The sequence below is a fragment of the Manis pentadactyla genome, chromosome 11, assembly GCF_030020395.1.
Source record: "Manis pentadactyla isolate mManPen7 chromosome 11, mManPen7.hap1, whole genome shotgun sequence".
Taxonomy (NCBI): domain Eukaryota; kingdom Metazoa; phylum Chordata; class Mammalia; order Pholidota; family Manidae; genus Manis; species Manis pentadactyla.
This window is the reverse complement of record NC_080029.1, coordinates 124,307,690-124,328,827: the sequence shown is the minus strand read 5'-3', so window position 1 is coordinate 124,328,827 and position 21,138 is coordinate 124,307,690. Positions and strand designations below refer to the sequence as shown.

The window sequence follows — 21,138 nt, the reverse complement described above, 5'->3', positions numbered from 1 at the left end:
GATGCTGAAAAAGCATTCAACAAAATTCAACATTCATTCATGATAAAAACTCTCAACAAAATGGGTATAGAGGGCAAGTACCTCAACATAACAAACACACAGCCAACATTATACTTAACGGCGAGAAGCTGAAAGCTTTTCCTTTAAGATTGAGAAGAAGACAAGGATGCCCACTCTCCACACTTTTATTCAACATAGTTCTGCAGGTCCTGGCCACAGCAATCAGACAACACAAAGAAATAAAAGGCATCCAGAGTGGCAAGGAAGAAGTTAAACTGTCCCTGTTTGCAGATGACATGATATTGTACATAAAAAACCCTAAAGAATCCACTCCAAAATTACTAGATCTAATATCTGAATTCAGCAAAGTTTCAGGATACAAAATTATTACATAGAAATTGGTTGCATTCCTATACACTAAGGATTAACTAGCAGAAAGAGAAATCAGGAAAATAATTCCATTCACAGTTGCATCAAAAAGAATAAAATACCTAGGAATAAACCTAACCAAGAAAGTGAAAGACCTATATCCTAAAAACTACAGGACACTCTTAAGAGAAATTAAAGAGGACACTAATAAATGGAAATTTATCCCATGCTCTTGGATAGGAAGAATTAATATTGTCAAAATGGCCATCCTGCCTAAAGCAATCTACAGATTCAATGCAATCCCTATCAAAATACCTACAGCATTCTTCAATAATCTAGAGCAAATAGTTCTAAAATTCATATGGAACCACAAAAGACCCTGAATAGCCAAAGCAATCCTGAGAAGGAAGAATAAAGCAGGGAGAATTATGCTCCCCAACTTCAAGCTCTACTACAAAGCCACAGTAATCAAGACAATTTGCTACTGGCACAAGAACAGACCAATAGGCCAGTGAAACAGACTAGAGCCCAGAGATAAACGCAAGCATATATGGTCGATCAATATAGGATAAAGGAGCCATGGATATACAATGGGGAAATTTCACCCTCTTCAATAGCTGGTGTTGGCAAAACTGGACAGCTACATGTAAGAGAATGAAACTGGATTATTGTGTAACCTCATACACAAAAGTAAACTCAAAATGGATCAAAGAACTGAGTGTAAGTCATGAAACCATAAACCTCTTAGAAAAAAAATAGAGGAAAAATCTCTTCGACATAAACATGAACAACTTCATGAACATATCTTCCCAGGCAAGGGAAACAAAAGCAAAAATGAACAAGTGGGACTATATCAAACTAAAAAGCTTCTGTACAGCAAAGGATCCCATCAATAGAACAAAAAGACATCCTACAGTATGGGAGAATATATTCATAAACGACATATCGAATAAGAGGTTGACTTCCACATTATATAAAGAGCTCTCGCACCTCAACAAACAAAAAGCAAATAAGCCAATAAAAAAATTGGCAGGGGATCTGAACAGACACTTCTCCAAAGAAATTCAGATGGCCAAGAGGCACATGAAAAGATTCTCCACATTGCTAATCATCAGAGAAATGCAAATTAAAACCACAATGAGATATATCACCTTACACCAGTTAGGATGGCCAGCATTCAAAAGACAAACAGCAACAAATGTTGGGGAGGATGTGCAGAAAGGGGAACCCTCATACACTGCTGGTGGGAATGTAAATTAGTTCAACCATTGTGAAAAGCTGTATGGAAGTTCCTCAAAAACTCAAAATAGAAATACCATTTGACCCAGGAATTCCACTCCTAGGAATTTACCCTAAGAATGCAGCAGCCCAGTTTGAAAAAGACATATGTACCCCTATGTTTATTGCAGCACTATTTACAATAGCCAAGAAATGGAAGCAACCTAAGTGTTCATCAGTAGATGAATGTATAAAGAAGAGGTGGTACATATACACAATGGAGTATTATTCAGCCATAAGAAGAAAACAAATCCTACCATTTGCAACAACATGGATGGAGCTAGAGGGTATTATGCTCAGTGAAATAAGCCAGGTGGAGAAAGACAAGTATCAAATGATTTCACTCCTCTGTGGAGTATAAGAACAAAGAAAAAACTGAAGGAACAAAACAGCAGCAGAATCACAGAACCCAAGAATGGACTAACAGTTACCAAAGGGAAAGGGATTGGGGCGGATGGATGGGAAGGGAGGGATAAGGGGGGGAAAGGGGACATTCTGATTAGCTCGTATAATGTAGCGGGGTGGGGGACACAGGGAAGGCAGTATAACACAGAGAAGACAAGTAGTGATTCTATAGTATTTTACTATGTTGATGGACAGTGACTGTAATGGGGTATGTGGTGGGGACTTGATAATAGGGGGAGTCTAGTAACCATAATGTTGTTCATGTAACTGTATGCTAATGATAGAAAAAAAAACTTGGTTATATAGAAACACAGGTCACTGTGAAACAATTCTTAGTTATCCCTTTAGCCAAAATAACAAGGAAAGACCTCACAGTCATATACAGAAAGTTAAGTAGTTGTAAAACAAAACGGAAACCCTCAGCACTTTTAATTTTATTTCATAATCAAAGGTCTGATTACAACAGCATGAAGCACAAGAAGTTATTTTTATAAAACACAGACTCTGCTTTTTAGGCATATTACTTTAAAAGATAAAGAAAAACCTTTCACAGTCTCTTATCAGGAGTAGACCAATAATCTAAGACCAATAATCTAACTGTCTTTTTTACAAAGAGAAAACAAAGTTCTAATATTGCACCAACTTAATTTTGATATTAAAACTTATTTTTTATTCAAATAAATTTATTTTAATCTCAGCCATTTTAATCTTGACCACTCATAAAACTCTTTTTCCCAAGATTCCTTCTTCACAAGCCTTCTACAACTTTCTTTACATTCAGATTTTGGCCTATGTTTTTTCTCTTTTGCATTCTGAAATATCCAGCCTCAGTTTTATGACAAAATTACTTACTTTTCCCTCAACAAAAATGCATTTCTATACCTTCTCATCCTGAAAACACACACATCCTAGTTTGCTGGTATACAGAGGTGTTTCCCATATTAGTTCTAGTAACATCAATCATATATATTAGAATTCTTAATTTTAAATACTTTTTGTAATTTCTAGAAATGCATGCTCTCTCAGTAAATTTTTCATTGTGGTACAAAACATGTTTACTAGTAGACCCAAATATCTTTAGTTTCTCTGAGAAAGGAAACCAAAATGGATAAACCAATGTTCAATAATGTCTCAGTATTTTATCTTATTTGGAAATGATCTAGATATTTAAAGACTAGTCATCATTTAGTTTAGCAAAACACTAAGGTTTTAAGTTACTAAAAAGATTTTAGAAACTACTTTAAGTAGATGTGTTTTTAAAAACCTCATCATTGTCGAAAAGTTCATTTATAAACTTTTGTTCCACTTTCAATTATTTAATTCACTTACTCCCAATAATTATGTTTAGATTACCCACAAAAACTTGATGAGACATGAGTCAGCCATCATCCCAAGCTATTTTTCCTGCTGACAAATTTTGTAGCAGAAATAACATGAACTTATTTAACTACTAAACTGAAGTAGAATAAAGTTGCATGTCTATGTTATATTCAATGTTGATAGTTCCAGAGACATATCTGCTTTAAGTAAGCCAAAAAACTTAAACTAGCTTTCGTATTTACCAAAGATTATCTCAGATCACATAAATTGAAAAGCATTTGGGTTATTATATTTCTAAGAATCCTCAATTCATATAAGTGCTTCATTTTATTCAAGCCAATTAAGTAGGGCTCTCTTATAAATTAATTTTAGCAACACCATCCACAAGTACAAAAAAATACCAAATGTAGCTCTGGGGGGAAGCAGTGTTCCCCATCCGGGGTGAATAAACTGATGTGACCAAAATCAGTCTAAGGAAAGGCTAGACTGAGACACCTTTTCATTGCTCACAGTGAGGCCGGGCTCCACTCACGTGCTTTCTCCCCGTCCCCGCTAGGGAAAGCCGGCTTCGTGCTCATCCCCTGCAGTCACCGCGCACGCTCGCTTCCCCACCTACCCCTTACATGCAGATAGAGAGAGAGAGAGAGAGAGAGAGAGAGAGAGAGAGAGCGCCAGATGTAAACAGAGGCTTTATCCTCTCATTTTCACTTTTTACAATAGCCATGAGATAGGTCTGATAATGCAAAAGTCACTAGTTTATTTTTTTTTTAACTTGGATACAATCATGTTTCTGGCAAATGAAATAAGGTCATCTGCTCAGATGACTGAAGCTTTTCATTAATATTTGTGAAAAAGACATTTAAGATTTCAGGTGCTGAAGTTCCAAATAACCTTTCTTCCTTCTGTTTTTCTTCTGATAAGAATTACCTCCCTGAAGTTTTCATTTCAAAGAGATAACCTAGATAAGCAGGTTCCTGGAGAAGACCAGGTAGAACATTTACATCTCAAACACACAGGGAAGGAATGCAAGTTTCTCCAAGAAGGACTTTAATTTCCTAAGGCACAAGTTTTTACAATACTTTACAAGCCTTTTGAAACAAATAGAGGAGACTTTGGAATTGGCAAAAAGAATAGGTGAACTTTGAATCGTTTCTGAAGCTACACTTCTGGCAAAGATTTGTAAGAAAAGAGCATTTGCTTTTAATTTCTCAAGGAATTTAAGTGACATCATAGATTGATCCATCCATTCAACCATATTATCTTTTCTAAATTTGCCTTTTTATATGAGGAAGATTTATAACTAAGATGGAAATCAAAAGATTTTTATGTTCTGGAATTAGAGCTATTTATTTTTGGGATGTTTAGTAAATTCTTCCACAAAGGCTTCAGTAGGCTTTTCTTTCCTTCTGGGTACATATTTTCATTTTAGCTTAGGGGAGAAGGCCTAAAAAAAATTTCCTATCAGGCTTTGAATATCAGCTTTCAATTTGGCCAACTTATGACTACAGAGTTACTTTTAAAAAATAATTTTTGTCTTGTCAGTTTTCATGTCAGGCAAAGAGTAAATTTGTATTTGCCATATTTGTCAATCCTGTGGACCCAGGAGACATCACCAAAAAAGATGTAAAAGATGTATTTTCCTCTGTCTAGTGAATACTAGAGAGAGAGATCAGGGTGAGCTGACTGGTAAGAATTCTCACCTTGATCTGGCTTCCGCCAGTTTTCCCAGGATCTTATCAGCAGGCTCTGAGTGCGTTTTAAGGTAGAGAATGTAGCTCTGGTATCTACCAGAATTTGGCAAGGTTTGCCGTTAATCTTAGTTTCCCTTGGCTGTTTAAGGGAAGTAGCGGTTTACCAGAAGGTCCCTTGGAGACCTGTTGTGAGAAACACACTCACGGGTCCAAACTCAATAAATGGACCAGCAGAACAGCGGAGCGAGGACTTAATGACGGTCTCGCAAGATCAGGTGTCTGGTGGGCAGGCACACCTGGGGAGATTGGCGCCAGTAATTTATTCCCTAGTACGCAGTTCCTCCCCTGGTTCCTCATTGGCTGAGTACTACAGGGTTCACATTCTTTCCTGAACGTTGCCTAAGCCAGTTATAACCATACTAGGACTTCCCTTACATTTGTCTTAATTTTATTGGTAGGTTTAAAAAACTCAAATCGAACAGGTATAGCCAGGTCCTTACCAGTTCCCCCCTCACCCCCACTCTCAGCCTGAGCAGCTTCCTGGCATATTTTCCACCACGTGGCTCTTTGTTAATACCTTACTGTTAAAATGTTTTGTAAGTCTAGGGAGAGGAAATCCTGGGGCAAAATACCTCTAAAAACCGAAATCAAAGGGAGAAATAAAGTTTAAAATCCGTTTATTGCTCACAAACTGCAGTCCAGGCCCTTCTCTCTCTCCTGTTTCAGCAGAAGCAAAACCGGCTCCACCCACCTCACCTCTCAGATACAGATAAGCCCTCCGTTGCCCAGGTAATTACCCATTGATATGGAGATGAACTTCTCTCCACCCCTGAGGAATCATGCAAAGGAACTAAAGCCATACTTCTCTCCACCTCTGAACGCCTGTTGATGTGCAGATGTACTAAAGCCAAGCGAGATATTCTGGAAATGTTACAATTTTGACCACACGTTTAAACCTCCTGGTGGGGATAAATCACATTTAGGCTCTTTCTAACACCTGTCAACAATGAGGGCCCATGTGGGACCTCACATATGGGAGTGTCTGTAAGGCCACTAACTTAGCAGAACTTGTTTACAGTCTTGTTGCAAAGTCGTTTCAAAGTGCTCAGCTATGGTCACAAGCTCAAACTGTTGGGGGAGAGGCATTGTGTATTTTCCTTGGTTCTTGTCCCCGCCGCAACAAAGAATTGAAGGGCAGAGACATAGTAGTGAAGCAGAGTAAAAGTTTTATTTAAAGTTACATAGGAAGTGCGGGCAACCTCAGAGAGAGAGAGGAGTGCAATGAAAGGTTGGGGGTTCCCCCTTTTAAGGACTTTTCAGGAATGTGACAAAGGGCTACGGGTGTGGACCTGTTAAGTGGTCTCAAGCATCTTTGATGAGACAATAAGTTTCCTGTCAGTCCTCTAGGTAATTCTGCAAAATTAGCTTAACACAAGAAATTTACTGCTCTGGTCCCCTCCTAGGACAGCAGCTTCCTGGTTGGGGAGCGTATCAGTCAAGACTGTCTGCACTTCCTGAAGAGGATCACCTGTAGCCTTGGTGGTCTTATTTTAAAAGGTAACTGTTTAATAGTCCCTTCAGAGTGGAAAGGCAATTCAGACAAAGGATTATAACTATGAGTACTCAAATAAAGGAGGATGGAGGGGAGCAATAGATGTTGTTTTTGTTTAGATAGTCTTTTAGGTACATTTTATATCTTTAATTTTTCATTAGCCTTTTGCAATGACTCTTTGAATGAAGGTATTTTGGAATTTTGAAATCTTTGAACCTTCTGCATACCAATTAAAATAAAATACCCAAATCCCTTCCTGTTTGTTTGCCTTGGAAACCCTTGCTTTTAAGTGCACTTCTTAAATGATCTTATCTAACTGGTATGTTCCTTATAATTCTAGTTTGTAATTTCCGAGGGCTTGAAGTAGTTTGGTAGGACCCTAAGTGAAAATGGAATTTAGCCCATATTTTCTGTCCAGCTACTACTAACCACAGAAGGAGTGAAACCCACATTTCTGTCTGGCCATGTTTTGGAACCCCCAACCTGACAGCAAGCCAAGTTTTCAGGATACAAAACATGGTTTATATAGTAAGATTTTGTCATTTTTGTAGATACCTATAGTTTCCAGGGCTATAGTTCTTAGACATAAAATAAACACATGTGCTGGAAGGTAGTGCACTCAACTCTTTGGAATTTAAGGATCCCTTTCTTTTTTACCTAAGCCTCTGGGTCTCACAGAGCCAAACAAATACCTACAAGGGATGTGCTGTTGGGCTGGATGTTGTGTGGTGTTTTAGAGTGTATTTCATTGCATGAAAATTTCATGAGGTTGGTTGATGACCTAGTGTCATTCTAACCTGTTATATGACCAACTTACCCTAACACAGGAATGTAGTTGTCTTGCCAATGGGTTTCAGCCCCACGCAAGTTCTCTGTGGATTTAGTGTAACCAAAGAATATGACAGCAAAATGTTCTTGGGGTTCTCCAGGTGGCAGGTCAGTCACTAAAATCCCATTCACTCAGAGCGAGTCTGCATGCAGCAAGCCGGTCTCTGCTTCTGGGCCCCTCTGTCTGCACAGCCATCCTCTGTCAACAGCCATGTATTGCCCACAGGTGTGCAGTGAGCTAGTCAACCACCAGGTGAGAATCCTGACCACAGGAACTCTCATTTTATGCACCCTCCACCCCTCCAGGATTCTGTCCTCTCAGTCTATGTGCCCTTAGTCCTCTGCCATGGTCCCTGTGCAAGGAAGCTCGAACATTGTTCTCCAACCTCTCCAGCAAAAAGTCTTGCAAACACACAGGCCGGACTCGTGGCTCTGCCTCTGACCTCTGCCTCTTTGGTCTTAATGGCTGGAACTGCTGCTCTGGTTTCAGCTGTTGCCATAGCTCCAGTAAGATCCTATTTGGCTTCCCATCTAATTTCCTTCCATCTACTCCTGCCCGTATCAAATCAACCCACACCAAGAGCCACCCCTATTGCCTCAGGTGTCACCTCCACTTGCCTCCAGTCCTGGGGTGGGGCCCAGTCCTCTAGGAGGTAAGCCACCTCAGACCACACACCCATTGGGGGACGACCCACTGTTTCCCCATTCACAGGGGCAGCCCGCTGAGGCACCCCTCCCATGAGGGCAGCCTGTCTTTTCCCTTGGTCAACAGTGAACCCTGCCGACTTTCACCAATTGTCTTGCCAGTGGGTTTCAGCCCCTGGAAAGTTTGCAATGGATTCACTGTGACCAAAGAAAATGACAGCAAAATGTTCTTGGGGTGAAAGGGTTATACCCAACTTTATTTCCAGGTGGCAGGTCAGTCACTAGAATCCCATTCACTCAGAGCAAGTCTTCAGGCAGCAAGCCGGTCTCTGCCTCTGGGCCCCTCTGTCTGCACAGCCGTCCTCTGGGCCTCTGTCCTCGGCACTGCCACCACTCCAGCCTCTGCTCTGCTCTCCTGCATCCTTATGACCCTGCCACCATGTCTTGCCCAGAGCACTGGGCAGAGCTCTTTTTATAGAGTCACTGCACAGGTGTGCAGTGAGCTAGTCAACCAGGGCCAGGTGAGAATCCTGGCCACAGGAACTCTCATTTTATCCACAGTAGTGTTTGGTGGTGAGCACTCCAAAAGCTTTTGAAATCCCATGTCCACAAATTTTTGTGACCTTTGGCTTCTATGACTTCTGTTAGCAGTAGCCTTTACTTTGTGTACACATTAACAGAAACCGACAGTAACTGAGGAAATGGGACTGTGGACAACAGCAGTAGCCAGAGATGTTACTGTGGATTGGCTGAGAGATGGTCCTCTGTGCACCACCATCAACTCCCACCATGGAAAGGGGGATTGGGGAAAGGATTAAACTAGCAGATCCCGAAGAATGGGGACTGAGGACTGACTCCAAACAAGTGGAGAACTGCAAACTGCCACCAGCAGTTCCTAATATGGAATCTGGGGAAGGAATCAAGGACTGGAGCTTCCAGTTAAATGAGGAATTGTGGATTTAACCAAGGACCAGGAGTTTGGGTTCCAGGTGGAACTATGGAACTGCTAGCTCAAGTTGACTGGAAAGCCATTTATATTGGAAGCTTGACACAAAGAGTCTGAGCTCAGAACTGAGAGCTCAGAACATGACCTTCAGAAATGTCAAGAAATGCAGAGAACTCAAAAGACTTATAGGTTCCATGCCTGTGTTCCTCGTTGTCACTGAAGTCTCCTTCGGTTCCATTGCTGCCACCAAATCTGTTAAAAAAACAAAACTCAACTAAGTAAATATGAAGATGTAATTGGCTTTATCCAGTGATTCATGAATCTGACAGCATCCTATCTAGAAGATAGAAAGGAGCTCTGAGGAGCCATAAGAAGGGGAAGACTTTAGTGGGCAGAGGAGGTGGGGCAAGGAAGTCATTTAGCAAAGAGTGGATTGTTTCAGGCAAGGTCACCTGCCTTTGGGGGAAGGTGGAGATATCATTGGGCAGATTACCTCTCTAGTGATAACCAGGTAATTCCAGATCAACTGGTTAAAGATTACATTCCTGGGAGTGGCTGAAACTACAGTTGGGTTAGGTATTAAGTCTTGGTTTGCTGACAGTGGGGTTTAGCACAAGTGACTCCATTTGGGGCTTATTGTCTCTTTGTTTTTTTTTTAACTACTAAGGGAAGTATTATATATAGGCATAAATGTTTCTGTAGGAAATGAAGAGACCTCAGGGACCTCAGCAAGAACGTGCCAGGCGAGTGATTCTGGGAATATTGCAATTTTACCCACGCATCCACTCCTCCTTCCTCAGCAAGTAGAAACAGTCATGGATGGGCTGTACCCCCCTGCCTGTCTCTTCTCCTCCCTTCTGAGGCCTGACTCACCTCTGAATTCTGACTCCCCTCCCTCTCAGCTCATGAACTTGGCTCAGTCAGTTATATCCGTACCTTGATTCATGTGCTCAGGTCTCTCACATCCTCCCAGATTCCATATCCTCATCAGCCATCACCATCTCTTTATGCGGCCAGACTTCTGGACAGCCTTGTCTGCACTTGCTGTGTGCCCTTCGCCTCCCCCCAGTCATTCCTGACTCCCCTACAGTCTGGCTTCAGCTTCCTCCACGGTAGGACCTGCTCTCCTCAAGGTCGTCAGTGGCCTCTGTGTTGCTAGGATCATTATTTTGTCCTCTGTCCATCATTTAAAGCTGTCAGCTACTCCCTCTCTCTTGAAACACGGTCCCCCTGTGCGCGCTGCCCTACCGCACTCTGCTGCTTTTCCTTCTACCCCTCTGGCTGTTTGTTCTAAGCCTTAAAAAAAAACCTGTTCTTTCTCTGCTTGGTCCTTAAATGTTGGGACTCTTCATTTTCTGTCTTTGGTCATTTTCATTGTGCTCATTCTACACTCTGGGTAATTTCATCCAGTCTCATAACTTAATATTCTTCAACTTGTAACTTTCAAAGCCATGTCTCCAGCACAGGTCTTATTCTCGAAATCCTGACTCATATCAAACTTATTGGACATTTTTGCAGGGATCACAAACACACCTCAGAATCCTAATAAATATCTGGAATTGCCTATTCTTCTTCTGAGCTGGCTGCACATTTGAGAGTAGAAATGTTTTTTGTCCCCACCCAAGTCACTGCTAAAAATAACCTCCCTGTGACAGCACGTGAATCCCGCCTGAGGAGCCGTGACCTGCCATCCAGCACTTCTGGCTGTCTTAAAACCAACAGGCCCTAAACCGAACTGACTCCCCAAAATGTATTTTCCATGGTCCCAACCAGTGGACCTAGACCCAGCTGCTGGCCTCCCTAGCCCATTACTACCAAAATGAGTCGTGTGCATTTTTTACAAAATGCTTGTTTACAGTGACCCTCAGCCTCCTTGCCGCCTCATCAGGAGTCAGGAATTTCCAAGGCCCAAAAGCCCCAAAGCAGACTGAAGCTAGTCAGTCAGGCCGAGTCCGCACTGGGGTCTGTGTCCTTCCTCTTCCTCTGCCCTGGCCGCCTCTCACCCATGTCCGCTGACCACGAAGGTACTGCCACTGACAGTGTCCATCGTGGGAGTGCTAGTGCCCAGTTTAAGGGTCTCAGGAACCACAAGGCCACAGGGTGCCTGTGTAGTGTGGGCTCCATGCAAGGCAGGGGAGAAAAGCCTACCCCATCCCAGACTCTGTGACTTGGGGCCACCGCTGCGGGCCTATTTGCTTCTGGCCTTCCCTTCTCTACCCCTGGGTCTCCAGTTCAACCTGAGGAGCTGCACTTCCATCATGTCACCTGTGTCATCCTCCTTTCCTTCCCTGCCTCTTCCCCTCAACTAGGTCATTCTTCCTTCCATAATGATAAAGCACAAACCTCCTTACATGTCTGCAGGGGTGAATACCCAGGAGGGGAAAGAGGGGAATAGATGAGGTGTCTGAGCATGTCTGAGCCCTGGCTGAGTTGGCCTCGGTGCCTCAGTACATCAGTAACCTGAGAGACCGGCTCGGTCCCTCCTCCCTCATGTTCTGTCATCTACAATTAATTTTGCCTTAATATCTCTTCATTATGCTACCTTCTCACAAACGATTAGTGGCTCTAACCTCCCGGTGCTTTGGACTGCCCATGACAGAAAGCCCATCTCAGCCTCAAATAATGAGGACTTTCATTGGTCCACATATCATGGAGCCCAGAGCATCCAGGTTGGTTCAAAGTCTCAGCAGTATCAAAGACGAGATTCCTTCCGTCTCTCCATTCTGCTGTCCACAGTGTTGGTTTCATTCTCACACTGTAAGGTTCCCAATAGTTTGTGAGAGGGCAGCCTGTGGTAATCAGCCACATCTTCCCCATTCATGTCTGAAGAGAGAATGGCTGCCCATTATTCTCCTTTAAAGAGCAACAAAGAACTTTCCCAGAATCCTTTAACTGTTCTTTCCTCTTGTCTCATGGGCTAGAATTGGGTCACATGGTAAGTGATACGGGAGAACCCACTGACCAATCAGGCCCCCCACTTGAACTGTAGCATTTCCCAAAACATGGCTGCTACGCAGTGGAGGAGAGGTGGAATAGATATTGGAGAATCACCCAAAATGTACCACAGCCTTTAAGAGAACCAAGTCTCATTCATACTTTGGCCCAGAATTAGGCCTTTCCTTCAGCCTTGCTTGTCACTGTTTGATCTGGGGGAGGTCCGGGAGCATGTCCGCCTCCTCAGACTGCTTAGGTCTGGGAGCATGTATGCCTCCATAGACTGCTGCTTTAATCACTTGGCCACCTTGATTCTTTTACCCTGATACAGTCTGACTTGTGTCCATCATCCTGGTGGGCAATGCTTTGTGTCTCCATGTAACCAAAGCCCCTTCTGTCTGGTTCTTCTTTGGCATTGGACCTCACCCCATTCAACTATGGAAAAGTGAAGCACAATACTGCTGATCAGTGAATCAACCATCTGCCTTTGGAAGAGGGACACTGTTTGCAGGAGGCTAACTCATGCTATGGATTGGGAAGCTCTTCCTTTTCTTAACCAGCTACACTACACTGAATACCCGCTTAGTCTGCAGGGTCTGGGCTAGACAAGAGGCCCAAGAAGAGAACATTCAGAGAAGCCTCGAGGCTCCACCCTAGGATGCTCACAGCCTGTAGGAAAGGTGATGGAAGTGATTTGAGGAGCGCAGTAGAAGGCCAAGGGTTGTCACCTGCCTTTCACACAGAGATTCAGTGACCACAGAGAGAGAGAGACAGTGCTCCCAATCTTTTTGGTGTAAAGAAATTGCAGAGAGGATCATAAGAGACTAGGTGGGATAGTCTTTGTGAAAAATATAAAGCTAAAGTAAGAAATGAAAGATATTCAGACTTTTGTAATTATTTATACTTTAGGGTTCTAAAAAGGTCTAACCTGAGCGGTCAGGGCAGTAGATGCTTGGAAGAAAGCTGTGTAGACAGAAAGAGATGTTATTATTGGCAGATGATGCCAGTGGCATATTCCTGCCAGAACTTCACAGTCAGAGGAAGAAAACATAATGGGGGCACAGCAATGATTTTTTTTTAGATGTCAGGTTGGTAAAAAAGGACAGGTGCAATACAACAACATCTTTAAATAAAGACTAAAATAATTTTAGATATACCAGCAAACAAAGGCTGGAAGCAAAGACAAGGAGAGGAGGAGCCTACTAAGCCACGGTCCCAAACACCCTTCTTTCTTCTCACACTGTCTGGCTCAAGGACCACCTCCTCCTGGAGGTCTTCTCTACCCCAGCCAACCCAAGCTAGGGCCTCTCCTCTGTGTACACATAGCCCTTTTCCTGCCTCAGTCTCAGCACCTGTGACACTGGACTGCACTCAATCACTTCATCAGTCTGTCCCCAGTACTGGGCTAGGTGCTCCCTCAAGGCAGGGGTCAGATCCTCTGGGCCTGGAACCAGAGGGGGTATTGACAGAATGAAGGACTGACTGGAATGAATGAGTGAGTGAGTGAGTGAGTGAGTGAATGGGCAGAACTGTGTTAAGAATGAGGAGAAAGGAAGCCCAGTTCCATTTGGGGAGAATTTGGGGCTGTCTCCCACACCTCTGTGGGGTTGAAAAAGAGCCACAGGGAGGGACCAGGCTTCTCAAGCCTTGAACAGAAGGCCATGGCCTGCAACTGGCCAACCTCGCCGTTCCTGTGGATTTCATACCCTTCCCACAAAATCACCCTAGAAAAAATGAATCAGGTTTGCTTCAGAACATGCCAACTTCGCTTAGAACAATGTCAGTGTCCTTTTAGAAGAAGAAAAAAAAGCCTTTTGGATGTTCAGGGTTAAAAGGTAGGTTCATCCTTGCTGTGACCTTGCAAGTGCAAAGTCTCAAAGTTCTGCATAACATGGGTCACGAAATCTTTTATGTTATTTTTCCCTCTGGGAGAAAAATTATATAAAAAGAGCTTCACTAATACATTATGTTGATGGCAGTGCAATTTTTCTATAATAAAATACCACTCCTTCCTTTGGGGTACCAGCTGTCCCTAGACCCCAAGCAGGCCCTGTGACCCACAACTCTCCATATTGTTAGTAAGCTCAAGCTTTTAGGAGGGTTCTTGATGCCCTCACCAGACAATAAAGCTCTAATTCAAATTTTAAAATTCTGTTAAGCACAGGTTAGCCTCTTTCCTGTAGTCCAAGGGCCCCAAAGATTTTTCATTTTTCATTGTTTAAGAAGGTAGTAAATTCAGATATGTTATTTCTCAGCAAAATAAACCGCCGGTCCCCATCACGTCACGGGTCCAGAGTGTACAAGCTGCACGCAACCACTAGGTGGTGGCAGAGCGCCTCTAACGTTCCCCCTGTGGTGAGTGAGCGGTGCCTGCAACTAGCAGAGGAAAATTTAAACCTCAGATCAGATTCCCCCAAGGAAAGTGAGCTGAATTTATGGTGTTTGGGGATCCACAGTCATCTGCGGAGCCCTCTGGGATCTGGACTTTGGCCAAATAGAAGAAAGGGCAGTGTGACGACCCACAGTTTGCCAGACCAGAGAGATCTGGACAGAGAAGTGGGTTTTGCTTGAAAACTGGTCCCTGCCTGCTTAGAAAGCTGACCTCATCCAGGCAGCCCTGCCTGCAAGCACAACACAAATGATATTCGCAGACTTGTGCCCAATGCCCAGAACTGAGGACTCTCAAGGTGGGAGGAGGCCTTAGGGCCACTTGCTCCAACAGCACCCATTCCCTAAGTCCGGCTTGAACTCCATGGCAACTCTTCAAGTATGTGTGGACAACACCCTGGGCCTCCCCAAATAGGGGCAGCCAGTCCATAGTGTGTGCCAGCCATTGTCCCCCCAGAGGGAGTGTAGTGACTTTCCAAGTGACAGCCCCTGCTTGTGGGCCCTGAGCTCTTGCCCACCACACCCTGCTTTCCCAGAGTTGGCATGCAAGAAATCTGAGGTTCTGGAACAAACAAATGTCAGACCCCCATGACCCCAGCTGCACACAGCCCTCCTTCCACCCTGAGGCAGTGGTGCTAACCTTTAGCGCTCATCACAGGACCAAAGCTGCCTGTGTAGAAGCTTCAGTTTCTTCAGTCCTCCCAGAGGCCTGGGAGGGGCGCCTCATGCCTCCAACCTGAGAGTTCCCATTATGTGAAGTGTGTTTGTGTGCTCATATTTCTGAGTTTGCTTGCAATGTGGTTTGCCTCTTGGAATAGGGTATAGGAACAGAGGGGAGGCTTGACAGTGCTTTTCCTGTTGTTCCGGTTCTCCCTAGGAGAGTGAAAAAGGAGCCCCACTAACCATTTCAGATATCTAGCAAGAGGGTGTCCCTCTGGGAGTTGGGTGGATGGTTCTTATGGCTGGATATTTGTCTCTTTGGAGAAGTCCTATAGTTGGGAACTCATTTCCCCCTCTTGCTTTTTTTCTCCCTTTATTTGATTTGCCTTTCAGAGTGATCTAGGACTAGGAGCTCATCACTTAGTCAGAATTCATAAAGACTCAGGCTGCATGAGGATGAAGACCCTGTCCCCCTCCTGTGCTCATCTCCTAATACAGAGCCTGGCATTTAGTGGGCATGTAATAACTATGTGCAGAATGGAATGAATGTTGAAACTTCCCATATTTTGATATTTAATCTCTTTTCTAATGCCCGTGTACCTAAATTATCATCATAGTAGATACAAATAGTAGCTGTCTAGTAAGTAGTGTGTCATGGGCTTTATTTTACATGTTACTTTTAATTATTTAGAGCAAAGGCCCTACAAAGATAGATAATACTTATTCCCATTTTGGAAATTAGGAAACTAAGGTTCAAAGATTGTTCCTGGAATTCAGTCAGTGGTGGGAATGTGATTTGGAGGCTCCAGTTGCCACCAAACCCCAGACAGGTGCAAGCATCTGGCTTCTCTCACTCTCTGTCAACAGGAAAAATGCAAGGAACTATATTTTAAAACATCTAGATGAGCTAACACTTAGAAAGTGTGCAGAACAGCTCCTGGTTCAGAGTAAGTGCCTTATAACTGTTAAATCTATAAAACTAAAGCTCAGGTGAATGCCAGAAGTTGGATTTAAGTCAGCCTCATGGCTTTCTCTGACAATATTTTAATCATCTGGAAAAAATAGTAAAGAAAAGTAAAGTGGGGTCATGGGATATTCTGTTGACAGTCTATCGGGTCTGCAACAACCAGGCCACCTGTGTTTAGCATCACCAAATTAGAGTTACGTGGGGCCAGGGGACAACTCAGACTGCCCAGTCCCGGGGCTTGAGCCCAGAGGCCAGGTATCCTTGATGACCCGTCAGTGAAACCCAAGGGGTCCATGCACCCCTTGTAATGGTTTATGCATTGTTCAGGCACAGGACCACAGTCTTCATCCACTCTTGGAGAGCTCTTCAACCCTGAAGGGTTCTGAGGTCCAGAAGTGCTTCCCAAGGTCGGCATTAGGGGAAGGGGGTGCCCAGTACTCCAGGCTTTGTTCTGTCTCCTGCCTGACAGCCTTCCGACTCACCCCAGCTACTCCCTAAACATGTTGTTTTGAGGACTTGATGGGTGCAAATCTCAATGCAGGACTGACAGGGCCATTTGGTCTGGTAGCTACAGGGAAATGGGCTTTTCTGTGGTCTGCTACTTCCTGTGACACCTTTTTGGACAACTTAGGGTCTCCCCAGTTCCCATACTCTAGCCAACGCCCCCTTCCCCCACCGTGCATCCTCCCAGCCACACAGCCACAGTGGATTGTGGAGGTGGGCAAGGCCACACACCACAGGGGCAGACACAGCCCTTGCAAGCCTGGCATCGTTCTTTCTGCTTTACCTTTCAAAATGGGACTGTTTCAGTGCCAGGTTTGGGAACGCTGCCTGATGCCTCCACCTTCTAGTCACTCCTGTGGCCTTACCTCGCAGGAAGGATCCACTGGGAATTTTCCAAAGTTCATTTCAATATTCTAGAAGTTACTCTCTCAAACTTTTATCAACATCTGAAAATATAAAACAGAAATAGTAAAGGTAGCCAGCCTCCCTTCCCGCCCCGGGATTTCCCTGAGGCCTCAGGAGTGACTGGAGGAATCTTACGATAGAGTGGCCGCCACCCACCAGGAGATGCCATCTGGTTGTTGGTATTTACAGGCCTTGGCAGCCCAAACCGGCCTCCTGGGGGTGTCCCTTCTCTGTTGCTGCACAAAGATGTGAAGTTGGGAGGCACCTGCCCCCTGGTGGCGATTCCGGGCATAACCCTGAGAACCAGCCCCGGGGCTTTGATAGCTGGATGCGGACGAGATGAGAGGGTGGTATCTTCTCTAATGATTTCCCTTTTGGCCCATTAAGCTCCTTGAATCATTATTTAGCCACTCACGGATATTTTGAAACTGGACACATTCTATTTTTCTGCTGAAACGCAGTCCCCTAGGAATGAATGTCTGACATTTGAATTTCAGAGGAAATTTTATTAGCAGCTTGGGATTTCCAAACCCCAGATGATCCAGAAAGTCTGTTGCTCCAGCCCAGCCTCTTTTCTGGAGGCTTGAGGTTCTTGGTCCTGCTCTTCAAGGAGCTGGGAGCCCACAGCCTGCTTCAACTCTGGCTTCAGCCTCAGATCTGTGGCTAAGGAAGCCCTCAGCATTCCCCAGACACACACTCAGCGTCAGTGGGTGTCACTGCCGCCTGCTTCCCCTGTGTCTGCCCCAAGACAGCCTGCCTGCTTCACCATCCCCTGGGTGCTGGGTCCTGTGCTCCTGCCAGGGGGGGGCTTGACACCAGCTGGCCTCTGCCTTCTCATCCCTTCTGCTCCCAGACTCCCTTTACCATGCTCCGGAGACACCTGTTATCTCTTGCTAACTCCAGAGCAGTGGTTTTACCCAAATCATGTGGAATCTCATTGAAATGCAGGCTCTCATACATCGGCTATGGGGAAGGCTTGAGATTCTGCATTTCTAGCAAGCTTCCAGATGGTGCTATCACAGCTGGTCCGTGGAGCCCACTGTGCATTAAGGACCTAGGACAATGGTTCTAAATCTCAGCTGCACATTGGAATTGCCAAAGGAGATTTTAAAAACAAAACAAAACAAAAAGTATGAGGCCTGGGTCCCACCCCAGAAGTTGTGGGTTAAATGGTCTGGAAACTAGGGGGTTTAAAGGTGCTCTTGGTGGTCCTTGAATGCAGCCAGAGCTGAGAAACACCGACCTCCAGACAGACCCTAAGCTCTCTGCTCCAAGGCAGCCACTCCCACCGGCTTCTCTATCCCTTCCTTTGGCAGGTGGTCCTCCCTCCATCTGCTCCCTCCATGGGGTCCACCCCCATGTGTACTGCCCTGGGGTCCTGGGACTCATATAGAATGTAGTGCAAACAGTACCCCCTTGAACTTCCATGAAAAGGGGGCCACATGAAGTTAACTCCCAGATGGGCATGGTTGAGCGGCTGGTAGTTGAAAGCAAAGTTGGTGCAGGGTTGGGGGACAGTGCAGGGGTGGAAGAACATGACCAGGGCAGTGGGGACAGGCTCCATTTTGCAGCCACCTTGGGGTTCTTTGGGAACAGTGTTGACTAGGCTGAGGGCTATGGAAATGCCTGCAGTATTGCCCTGTGTGGGTTTGGGAAGCCCCCTTCAGCCTGGCTCCTGGCTCCTGTCCTTTGGTGTTTATTGTGCTGGAGGCTCTATGGGGCTGAATAGAATTTACCATGAATGGTCCATTTACTGTACATTTCAACCCTGCCTCCAGATACCCGCAACACTCCCTCCAGCTCTTTCTCAAACATCAGTTTCTTAGGGAGGCCTATTCTGACTACCTTTTTTAAATGTCACCCTTCGTGCACCCTTTTTCTCCCACAGGCCTATCACCTTGTAGTACAGCAGTGTAACTTATAAATGTGTCATGTTTATTGCCTGGCTCTCACTCACTGGAACAGAAACTGCCCAAGGGATGTAGTCTGTTGTGCTCGAAGTTCATACCTAACATATGGTGGGTCCAGCAGCCATCTGACCCCCAGACCTTACCCTGCTTGGCTGCTGAGTCCTGCCATGTACCTAGGCCCCCACCTGGCTGTTTCCCGAGGCTGAGGAGTGCTTTGGTATGAGGGCCAGTCTAGGTATTGCCAACTTCAGACTGCAGGTGACACCTGCCTACAGCTTTTCACCTAGCTGCAAGTCCCCGTGCTCAGCCTCCTCACTGTGCACCTACAGCTGCCCAAAGGAAGATAGTCTAACCAAACAAGAAAATAAAAATCAACATTTTACCATTTTATGCACAACATAAAATGACTTTTCCATTGAGGCAGGTCAAGATTAAAGTCTCTGTTTATAGGGAAAACCTGCTACTTGAAGCAACAGATGGTTTGTTTTGTCCCCTTCTCCCTTTGGGAGCTTCCTCCCAGGGTAGAAGGAGGAGTCTCTGAGGGGCACACCTCTCGCTCCTGAGGTGTGCAAGGCCTGGAGGTGAACCAATGCCCTGGCTCCTCCCATTAGCCCTGCAGTTGAGTCTTCCCAGCGACCGCTCAACATGACACCGTCCCAGGTGAATGAGCTTCACCACTGCCCTCATCCATAACTGCAGACGGTGCTTGGCTCAAGTTTCAGATGACAGTGAACTGGCAGTGTCAGGGGCCACAGACAGTCGGCCTGGGTTTTAGAGAGAATGTGGAATTGGAACTGTGTCCTGGCAATGACAGTACTTGCAACCACAAAGACAAGTTGACAGGAGGGCACGAGGGGAGCACAAAAATCCGGAAGTGCCGAGGCCACCGGGTGCTGGGCATGAGAGGCGTGAAAGTACAAAGATTAAAATGTGGAAAGGGGACAGGAATGTCACATTGTGGGAAAAGAAGGGGGAGTAGGTAAGACACACAGATGGATCAAGAGGAGAGGAGGTCAGCCAAGTAATAATGGCCAAAGACACCTTAAAATCCAACACAAAGAACCCTCTCTTCTACCCTGGCTGGTCTCTTTATGACACTTGGGCCATGTTGCCACACATCAGTCACCCCCAACCCTGTCCAAAATGCCCTCTTCTGCTTCCTTCACCACCTGTCAAAATCCCCCTGCCCCTCTTTTCCGGGACCAGCTTCCTGAATTTTTGCATTATCCTAGAGTTGAGGACAGTGACTATCATTCCCAAAGGTTTTAAAAAATATCGAGGAAGACGTGGATAAGCCAGGTTTCTTGAAGAGCCATGAGATTTGCCCTACCTTCCAACAGCTGGAGGCACCTTCAGGCTTTCCAGGGATGCCTTGTGAGGAGGAAGCCCCGACTTGGGGCGTTCACATTATTCCTTTGGGGGAAGGGAGCACCCCAAATAGAGCTCCCCCTCCAGAGACACCCTTGGGATTTCTGTGCTGGGCACTGGCCCCTTCAGCCGATTGTTTCCTCTGGATGACAAGGACAGGGGGTGGCGGCCAAGGGTTTGCGTTCAAATTACTTGTCACCACCATCAATCTGTTTCAGCTGTGCGGTACTTTACAGGTCAGATACACCCTCCCCTGTAACTTCCAATAACCCTGGGAGGTAAGGGACCCATGAGCGGGGCGGCTGTGGCCCGGAGCGCCAAGGCGCCTTTACATGTGGCCCTGGGTGTCTGCCGCCGGGCCAGAGTGAAGACGCCCCAGCTATCGGGGCGCCTGGCTCTGCCTCAGTGAGGCAGCGGTGTCTGACCTCGTGTCCCCATGCCCTGCAGAGGCACCCCTCTTCCCTGGAATCCTGTGTTCCTGAAGGGAGTAGATCCATCAGCCTAAGGGACCCATCCAGTTCTGAGATCCTGTACCTCTTTCCCACTTCCAGTCCTGCTCAGGGAAGATTCTGTCTTCGGTGGCTTCATTTCCACCTTTGATCATTCAAGACCATCTAGCCAAGGGTTTCCCGAAAGATGGTCCACCAGATACTCTATGAAAAAAGGATCCCACTGGCCAGCCAATTTGGTAAACACATACTCAAACCCCTTTGGGCACATGATGATGTGCAATAACATATTAAAGTCACCAGTTCATGTGGTCAAAAATATCCATTTAACTTTGACCCAAATTTTCCAAAACTTACCCAACCATAAAAATGATCAAGTAACAACCGTAAGCATTCTATGGAGCTAGCATTCCATACAACCTACTTTGAGAAACAGGGATCTAGTTCAAATCTTTCTTTGCCCCCTATAACTGAAAAAACTGAGAATTTAGTCATCACTTCATTGAGCATTTATTAGAG

General features: G+C 45.2%; 1 protein-coding gene across 1 annotated transcript in view; it reads left to right on the top strand.

Moving 5' to 3' along the window:
• TMEM266 (transmembrane protein 266) overlaps positions 1–21,138 on the top strand; it is a 160,675-nt gene that overhangs the window by 73,397 nt on the left and 66,140 nt on the right.